The following is a 10,531-nucleotide window of genomic DNA, read 5'->3' as shown; positions in this document are numbered from 1 at the left end:
AACTACGAACGAACCCATCGTATATATCGTATACAGGGTGGGTCACGTAATTGCAGCCACTTTGGTTATCGCGCAAACAATGATTTAACGAGATATATTTCAAATAAAATTTGGATCGTTCCGAGGGAGAACATAATTTGACGTGATTAGCTTTTTTATCAGAGGAATAGACGACATACGAAGACGAACTTTGTTCTTTTTAACGAAACGATATATATTTTTTTACATATGTGGATTCTTCGGAACGTTCCACGTCGAAAGATGTTGAGGTAAAATGTTATAAAAAATGGACAATTCGTGAGATATTTTTAATTAAAGCTAGGGACACTTCGTGTAAAAGTCTGAAATAAGTCCTAACTTAAACAAATCTGACTCGAAGACATTTAAATTATACTTGAAATTCTTCTATTCGGATAATGTTCGCGCAATCAATAATTATTGTAACTAGTCGCGATATAATTTGACAGGTACAGATAAATGTTCCTAACTCATTTAATGCGTTGTTAACACCTACACACGTATATCGCGTATGGTATATGCGAGTTGGTTGCTTTCCAACCGGTAATTTTCCAACCGCAACTTTCACGGTATAAGTATAGTAACCCGTAAATCGATCAAGTCGTTATGTAAATATTATACTAGATGCGAACACGTTGTAATCAATTTCACGCAATTATCGATACTCATAAAGTTTTATATTTTATATATATTATAGGTGTTTTCGAGGGAAATTATCGTGTCTATTTGTACTTTTCTGATAGTCGAATAAGATTTACTTCAATTTTCGATCGTTCAAATACTTAATTATTGCTTGTGTTTTATATGAAAATTGCTTGGTAAGATATACTTTTAACGATACAAAAGGAAAAACACGTAACCGTAAAATCGAGTAGAATCGCGTAAAATTAACGATAAATAACTAAGTAACGAAAACACAGACTGACAAATGTCAAGGTAAATGTGCAGGGTATAGTCTGCCACTGATTCTCTTTCAACACATAGCATGGTAGACAATGAAAGTTAAACTCGTATCATTTGAACGAGAAGTTATAGAAATCATAGTTGTAGAGAGTCGATAAACTATTATAAGAACGCTAAAATTTTATGACACGTTTGTACGTTGATGGATTTTACCGATGCTAAAATTACCGCTGGACTTTATCGATGCCAAGATTTAAAAAAGTTCGTCAAACGGAGATAATCATTTTGCCCTTCGGGCGGCTCATATTTTTATTTTTGCTTTCATTTACGATATTACCATATACGATTATGCTCTACGGAGGAAAAACATGGCAAGTCGCATTTTCTATTTATTACAGCGAAGTAGCTTTAACATTGATATTACAAAATTGTCTTTATATATGATTTTCGAGATAAACACGTGCTTCTTTTATTCCCTTCGAGACTTTTAAAATATGTTACATCGTAATGTTGAATATCCAAGATATTAAAACATCGCTCGATTATTATACATTTGGCTTCCATATCACTTTAATGCTTCGTCAATTTATCAATTGGTTTTAAACATCTTTGAACCTAATAGGTTGTTTTCTCTTCCAATCTATATGCCATATTGAAATTGTCTTGTTTCATCGTAAGGTGACATTGAAATGAAGAAAATGGAGAAAAATATTTTCTCGTTCGTGTTTTTCTCTTGGAATCTTCGTTTATGACGGAACGATTCGATCGTAGGTTCTGATAATAACGTGTTATTTGCCATAACGTATTATGCCAATGGAGAAACAAACTACTTCTTCCAGCGCTTTTCGCCATCTAGATAATTCGCTGTACTGTGCGTGTATAGACGCGCGTGTAGACGCGTGTGTAGACGCGCAAAGATTCAACGATGTATTGCTGCTCGACTGCGCTCTCGAACAGATTACAATGCTAGTAGGTAGTGCTTTCATTGGTTTCATCGTTAAAGAAACTTGGCTTTGAGTTTCGAACCGGGTGCCTTGTTCTCCGCTCACATCCACTCACCTTGTGACTCTCACCGGTTTATCATGTAGTCTGGTTCTTGGTGTCGGGTACTTTCCTGAGATTTAATATCATATACAGCACCCGGGTAACCCTAGAAGCCATCGGAGTTGGGATACGCCCAACCAGCGCACTCGGTACACAGTACCGGTTACCTCAAATAATCGCCCGCAGGAGGCACTCTCGTCTCAGGTCGAACGGGGCCCTTTCCAAGCCCTTCCGTCTTCCGGGACGGTATCCGGAGCAAGTGGGACGCTGCTCACCCGCCGAAGGCCATTCGGAGGACTTTGTCCCCCTTAACTCGGCCCTCTTGCCAGCACTTGGCCACAACCACTGCCACCACGAGTCCATACCCATAATTGGTCGAGCCGAGGGTTCGCTACGCCCTCTGGACTAACACTCGACCGCCCGTGGTACCGTTCATTGTCAACGGTGGGACCGCGCGTGTAGATGTACCGCCACGTCTCTGCTGCACGGTTTACCTGCACACCGTGCAATCAAACCCAGATGAGACTCACGTAAGCGGGAGTTGAGGAAATGTACCTCGGCGGCTCTCCCGACGGTCTCACCCTTGGCTTCAGGATCGTGGGTGCGCTACTACCCAAGGCTCCGTGGGGAAGATTTTTGTCTTACACCACAGCAACCTTCCTTGCGGTGTACATAGAGAACTCACGTAAGCGGGACGCTTGTCCCGACGGTCCTCCCTGGCTGCGGGACCGTGGGTTTGCCAGCCCCCATAGACTCGCAAAAGCGAATCCTCCCTGCGGGATCACCGGTTTATCAGTAAAATTTGTAGATTCGCGTTCAAGCACTTGTTTCCAATTCGCGTGCGGATTCCTTCAAAATAATACACTAAACCATCGAGTCGCCAACTTTACTCATTAAAATATTTGTTGGAAAATTAACACTTTCAGGCGGACGCATCGGTAACATAGTTAATTACGCTTCTGCCACTTGCCACGCAACTTTGCACAATCGTTAACTATTATCGTTATCTCTTGACTAAGGATGTTTATACAATTTCATATTTGCATGACTATAGTCGAAGAAATGGGATCTAAATATTTCAGATTTGTATCAGTTATTAAATGTTGTAACTTTAATTTGTATACTTTAGATATCTTTGAGCAAAGAGATAAAAAAATCTTGCCAAGAGAACCACTAATTTTCTAGAACATACAAACGATTCGGCGTTTCGATCTGCCTTTGATCTTTCTGAGGAGAAAAGAATTTTCGTTCATTTTACTCTCGTGCGAACGGGAATAAGGGTTCAGATTCGAGACACTTCGTATTTCGTAGTATTCGTTCAATTTAATTGACAACGACGCACGATCCTCCGTTGTACCTAAACATCTTTCATAATCGTACAGTCCACGAAAAGTAGTTTTTTATATATAACTTGATGCGTGGAATTGCAATATCGTATAAATAATTACTATAACGCGTATTAATAATTACTTTAACAGTTAGCACAGATATAACAAATACGTATTTCGCGATATTATAATTTTATTTTCTAGTGCTCTGGCACAATTCATAGCGCGATCTGACAACGTAAAATTGATAAAAATAGTTTTATAAGATATACGGGAAACGTTTCGCTAGAAAGTCGCGTCATATGTCGCGTATTAAGAATTTCTTGAAAGCTGTAATTGGTCGCAAGATCGTTTGAAAATATTTTGCGCGAAATTGTTGGCGAAGAAATTTCGTATAAAACAAGGTGAACAGGGTAAACTTATTTTGTATACGATTAAAGGACCGTCCTAGTTTCCATATGCATATGTATTTTCACCGAGACACTTGACTTTCTCTCGAAACAAATTGCGCATTAAAATTTCTTTCACGTGAAACGTCTCGTTGAATTTTACACACGAGAGTTCAAATGATCTTAAGTTAGCGGAATTTCTTACCTCCTGTAACCTATTTGGTAAAGAAGTTGGCAACTTTCCGCTGTACGCTTTGCAAGTCCATTGTAGTTTCGTCAGTATCTTTATCCACGAATATAAAGTGTGCAAAAGCGAGACTGTCGAACTGATTTTATTGCAAGTATACCATATCGTGCCATGTAAATATTACATATGCCTCTCACATACGATACAGTGAAATGAACCATTAAAATTGCACAAAGTATCCGTAGAGTAGAAACCTATCTTGATTATTACGAATCAACTTTTTAACATTTTCCTTTTCTTCTTCGCTCAAGTGTTCGAGTCGTAGTAACTCATTTATTTTATCGTATCTACTTTCCTTCGATTTTAGAACTGTATTACACGCTGTCCTAGGAAGCGGGGACGGATTTTCAAATTCCTTAATTACCATCGTTGGTGTTGTAAATTCGTAATCTCTTGAAGTAGTATTTATTACTCTTATGTAACCTTTTCCTTTATGATTCCTCACAACTGCATTTCCAAAATAGATTCCCTTGTTCGGCTCGATTTTTGGAATAAATCCCTCTTTCATCTCTGGGTTAGCGATATTAATAGAACACGTTATTGAACTTCGCTTCGGTATAATTATTTTTTCCTTAGTATCGAAGGGGATGTAAATATTTCCCCATCTGATATGTTTTCCCTCGTAATCTAGACGAGCCTTACAACCTGCAAAAAATTCGGATCCTAGGATTCCGTCTTGATCGATTAGCAACGAATCATCGACTACATGAAAAACAACCGGACGGCCCGCCACCTGTATTGCCGTCTGCCCTAGGGAGACCAGGCTCGTTGCCGTAATTCCTCGCACTTCGATTGATTCCTTTTCGTCGATGATGGCTGAATCGGGTAAAGTAGGTTTTTTGATAATATTGATTTCCGATCCAGAGTCTAATAATAAACTCGTCTTAGTTTTTAGATCTGGGGAAACTATTCGTGCAGTTGGGGTCGTTGGGGAATCGTTAAATTTTACTGAAATAATTCGGAGAGGTCGCCTTCCGAATCTGAATTTAACTCCTGATAATTTTCCTTCGCCGGTTGCTTGTGCTTCACTCTTTCCCTTTTGTCTTGAGATTCTGGATTCTCTGTCTGTGACCTTGTTTGGTTGTGGGATGACTCCCCCACAGTATTTAGTGGTTGTTCGTTCGATCTTATAGTCGGCATTGCGTTCGCTCTGTCTCTCGTTATGGGTGGTGGAGTCGATCTCGCGGGGGTGGCTGCCCTTGTTCTGTTTGTTGCCGTCGGCGCCGGTCGCCTGATTGCCGCCTGTACTCTTGGGCGATTCGGCGTATCGTTCCTTCGTGGCTCGCCCCATTCTCCCGAAGGACGTGTTTGGTTTCCCGATGGTCTCGAAGCATAGGGTACGATTAATCCGGCATCTACTCGGGCTTTAAATTTGTAACAGTCTTTCACTAAATGCCCGGGTTTTTTACAATAATTACACGTGATATTTTGTCTTGTAGTATTCGTAAAATTCTGCGGTGGAGGTACCGATCTTCGATCTTGGCGGTTGTTTCTGATATTGTTGTTAGTGTTCGAAGGACGTGCGTTGTCGCGTTTGTAATAGTTCGAGGGTGTCGGTCGTTGGGGTTAGGTTGGGGTTACTAATTTATATTTATATTGTTACTAATTTATATTTAAATTAAATAAAGAGAAAGATGAACTTGTTTAATTTAAATAGCTTATACATTTAGAGCATAATATTGAAAATATTAGGGAAATTTAAAAAATTTTTGAATATTAAAAAAAAATATTTAAAAATATTAATATGTATGTCGGATTAGCACTGGGAGTAGGGTTGTGGGCGCCAAATGAATCTTCACGGGAATTAGCCATTGGTACGGTACACGCAGGTGTAGTTTATTACAATAATAGAGTTATTACAGTCTTGACAATTGATCACAACAATTGGCACTCGCGACACTAGTGACGATGGTCTCAGGCCCGACAACGAATCCCCGGCCAACGGGATCACAAAAGAACGTGTCGGAGATGAAAGGAAAACCGGAGCCTTCCCTTTGCAATTTTGCGAGAGTCTTCTGGTGCTTTAGCCTGGATTTTGTCATAGCTGTAATTAAGCAATTGTTGTCATTTGTAATTGTTCGATATATGTGATGGCGAGGGTGGGTTCGAGGTGGCAGCTGGTCGCCGAGCGTAGCCGCGGTCACGGGATAAATGTTTTGCCTGACGAAGGTGTGGATCGGTTGTATTATTCTCCCTAGAAATCGCATGGAATTGTACTTTGGAGATGTCGATATAATGGGACACACGTTGTATTAGGAATCAGACTCCAGACAGAGGCTGCCTAGCAACGACGTTTGGATCTTTCTCGATGCTTCCAAAGAGTATACGACAAACTCTTGGCAGCCCAGCAGCGGCGATTGGAAGCTTCTCGATACCCCCAGCGAGCATATAACGAACAAAATGCAGTCGTACAGCGAAAAAGATTTTCATCAAATATTCATTCGTGTGATCGCCTTGGAAAGTGATACATCGAACAATTTACCGAGTGCCTCAGCAATCGTATTTTTTTTGTGTTTAAATTATTCTACGCATAGTAAAGAGTTATCCCGTTGACCGTGGATTCGTTTGGAATCATTAGTTAAACTTATCATTTGTTAATCTTATCATTCATTAAACTCAATACTCATAATATTTTGTAAAATCTTGTATATTCGCGTAAATATAATCTCTGTTTCATAAAACGATGGCTAATTTAAACGAATACATATATATATATGTATATGTATATGTATATATATATATATATATAAATAATATAATAATAAATCAAACTTGCTCGAGCCTGCTTGAATCTCTGTATCATTGTATCATAATGTGAGAACTTTCACAAGCCTAAATCTTGGCAGTCTGACGATCGAGAATATTGCTATCGGAAGAATCGCTCTCATCCGTAAACAAGATATTTCGAAGGATTGCGTTATAATTTTCTTAGCGGCTAACCATCGAATATTCGTCAAACGACATAATTTCGCACATGGCGAACCTTATAACGTACACCTTTTTGGCGTATTATTTTTCCCACTTTTTTTTTTTTTTTTTTATTAACGTGGAGGAAATCCACACGGACACCAGGTCGCTTCTGGGAAAAAGCGGCGTGGTAGTGGCAGACGCCAACGGACTAAAACCTCCACGATGACCGTCCCGGCAGCGATTTAGAGGGGCCCGGGAACTGGTGTGAGGGATACACCCCCTCCGCGCTCAATACACCCCCTAATGGAGCGATATGCAGCCACGTCACACCGCGCCTCGTCGCCGGAGACGCCGTGCCAGACAATCCGGTTCCCCTGCCGGGCAGATTTGCGACGGACCTAGCGCACCTCACCGAAGCGCTTCCATGGCCTCTGCCGCGCCCTCGCCGGTCAATTCTCTCAGGGTGAGAGTATTATTTTTCCCACTGCTGCGTGTGAAACCCCTATTGGACAAACTGTTCTTTGCAATACATCGATGGATAAATACGCGCACAAACACGCAATACGTGCAATAGAATGCTCGAGGTCAATTTTGTGATCCTCTTTTTCAACGGATCTTCGCAAATCCGAAGGTGTAGAATTACCTCCCAAAGACATAAGATGACAACAAACACTTTCTCGACACACTGTATAACACTGAGGTATAACACAGTTTTGCCACATACAATTTTGTCATTGTCACGTTTGACTTTGTTCATTGTAAAGTCAAATTTGCACACTCCATCTGTGAAATAGTACGAAGAAATCATAGTGACTTGTATTCCTTATGATATCATGATGCCACATAATATATAATACAATACAATAATTCGCGAACAGATCACTCGTTAATTGCTTTTAAAAGAATTACCACGGAAGCATCCTAACACGCTACCCGGGGTCCAGGGATTTATTTCGTCGATAAGTTAGGTTATTAAACTTATGTTCTTTCATTGAAGACATCGATGGACGCTGTGTTCCAGAAATCGCCAATCACACTTGGCGAAGCATAATAGTAATTTACGATAACAAATACTTAAGAATGCCTAATTTTGTTAAACATAGGGTTCAATTTACAATTATGTAAATATTACTTCTTGAAAGTAACTTCTTAATCAATTTTAACAAATTTTGTAAAATCATGTAATAAATCTTTTTATTTATCGGAATAGTTAATACACAAATAAACACTGTACATATGTCGTGACAGAAATAAAGAGAGAGTTCATATTTCTAGAACAGTCATATTTATGATAACATAGAAGCTACCATATATACAATAATATAATTTAGCATGCGAAAAACATTTCTTTCGTTTCCATAAATCCCATGATATTCAATTTTTATCGTTGTAATCTGTGTTATTTTTTATACGTCTGTATTTATCTCTGAAAATTCTCGCTATTCAAATGAATATGAACAGAACGAAATGACGAAACCACATTGTAGCAACAACAATGCTATAGAATAACAGTTTTATATTGTGAATAGAAATAGTAACATGGTGCAAAAATGAGTAAATATACGAATTAAATTTGCTCTTAATCAACAAAACTAATTACTTATTCCAATGGTTGGCTTTGGCAAACTGATTCGACTAAGCAATTGATTACCTAATGAATCACAACAGCATAGAAATATTAGTTTGACGTCAGTAATTTCTGCACATGATTAATACATATTTGGTCAGACAAACATAACATGGCTGTGTGACTGCAAATGAAAGGTTCTATTATTTCTGTTCAATATCTCGCGTATTATATATTAGTATATAATTATAATTACGTAGTAATACAAATGGGAATAAAATATTTGGAATTCTCCATCTTCGAAGAAAGATACCAAGTTGGAAAATTGTATTTCTAATGATTTGTACCAATTTATATTTTTAACGAACGTATATACGTATCAGTATCAATGGTATACTTTAATAACGTGTGACACGTAAGGGTAGAAGTGTTAAAAATATCTGTAGACTACTTTGTTTTAGTATAATAAAATAAGAATTAAAATATTTAATCTTTTGATTCGTCAAATTTAAATTTATTGTTACTCGTATCGATTCACAAAATCATAAAGGTATGTTTTGTCAATTCCACAGGATATACACCATGATAGCATATTTCAAATAATTCGTCAATAAATTATTATTATAATCAATTTTTAATTAAGTAGTAGATAACAAAAAAATATGGAATACAATTTTTTCACACAACGCTTTGTTTGAGAGAAAAATAAAATTGAAAATTTATCATACGCGTGTATTAAGCCAATTGCCAACCGAACATGTTCAAACTGTATTTTTTTCAAAACGGGACCTTAAGCTAAAAAGCTTTATTTCACATATTCGACTTGTTCTTGTATGTGGTATCAGCACCTAGTCGGATGTCCGCGTTATGCAGGACACCCTGATGGCGTTGAACGCAACGATTCAAATTGAACTGAAAAGTCGTTATGTTTTTAGAGGATTTGTAAGAATGATTAATAGATATGATTGTATGTACAATTTTGTAGAGTACAATTAGATTTGTAAGTACAATTTTAACAAGCTGTCTTAACAAGATCTTTATGAACACATCATACATCAAATATGATACATGCAAAGTATGTATAACATTTAAGATACATGTATGTATGTATAGTGGAAAACAAAACTGTTCGTACAGTTGGAATGTAAAAATAAAAAGAACAATATTTCCTACATTATTCAAATATATGTAATTGTACACCATAAGAGACATTTATATAAATAATGTAATTGTATAATAAATGCACACAAAACATTGACATTATTTATTGTTAGGGAAAATTGTCGTTTGTAATGATCGAGTTTATTTTATTGACCAGTGACTCATCGGCTTATTCTATTTTTACCGAGCACCCGCGTTTTTGTGTCTTGGCGGCAAACTCGACCTACCCAGTTTTTGCTTTACCTTGGTCTAGGCTTTAGAACACAGACTTACTCACACAAGAGTGACATACATTGTTATTTATTTAATATTAGTAATAATTATATAAATTAAAAATAAATTTTTAAAACGATTTTTTAATAAAAATTTGAATAATTTATATTTAATAATAGATATAAAATTTATTCTTATTTAATATATATGTATATAAATATAATTTTAATAAAATTATTTAATAAATAATTTAAATTATCATATTATTATTATTATTATTTGAAATAAGTTTATTTAGATTAATAAAATATTAATTATGTTTAATTTGTAAAATTAAAATTTTTATTTTTAAAATTATATTTTAATATATTATAAATGTTATATTTATTAATAATACATATATAATATAATTATATATATATAATTTATTTAAATATATTTACATTTAATAAAATTTTAATTAAAAATTATATCATGTATATATATATATATTAAATATATTAATTATATAAAAATTTTTTTAAACTTATCGATAGGGTATGAACCTATAAGCTTAATTTTAGCTTATTATATATATATATATTTTTTAAATTAAAATTAAATTTGCTTAGTTAATAATATAATAATTAAATTGCATTTAATAGTAATTTAAATAAGATATATCTGATTTTTATTTAATAATTATGTTTGTAGAGGATTATGTTTTAGAGGATTATGTTTTCAGAGGACTTGTGTGTAGAGGATGGTTGAT

The sequence above is a fragment of the Bombus vosnesenskii genome, unplaced genomic scaffold (genome assembly GCF_011952255.1).
Source record: "Bombus vosnesenskii isolate JDL3184/JDL3185 unplaced genomic scaffold, Bvos_JDL3184-5_v1.1 scf7180000015145, whole genome shotgun sequence".
NCBI lineage: Eukaryota > Metazoa > Arthropoda > Insecta > Hymenoptera > Apidae > Bombus > Bombus vosnesenskii.
This window is presented reverse-complemented; position numbering follows the sequence as displayed.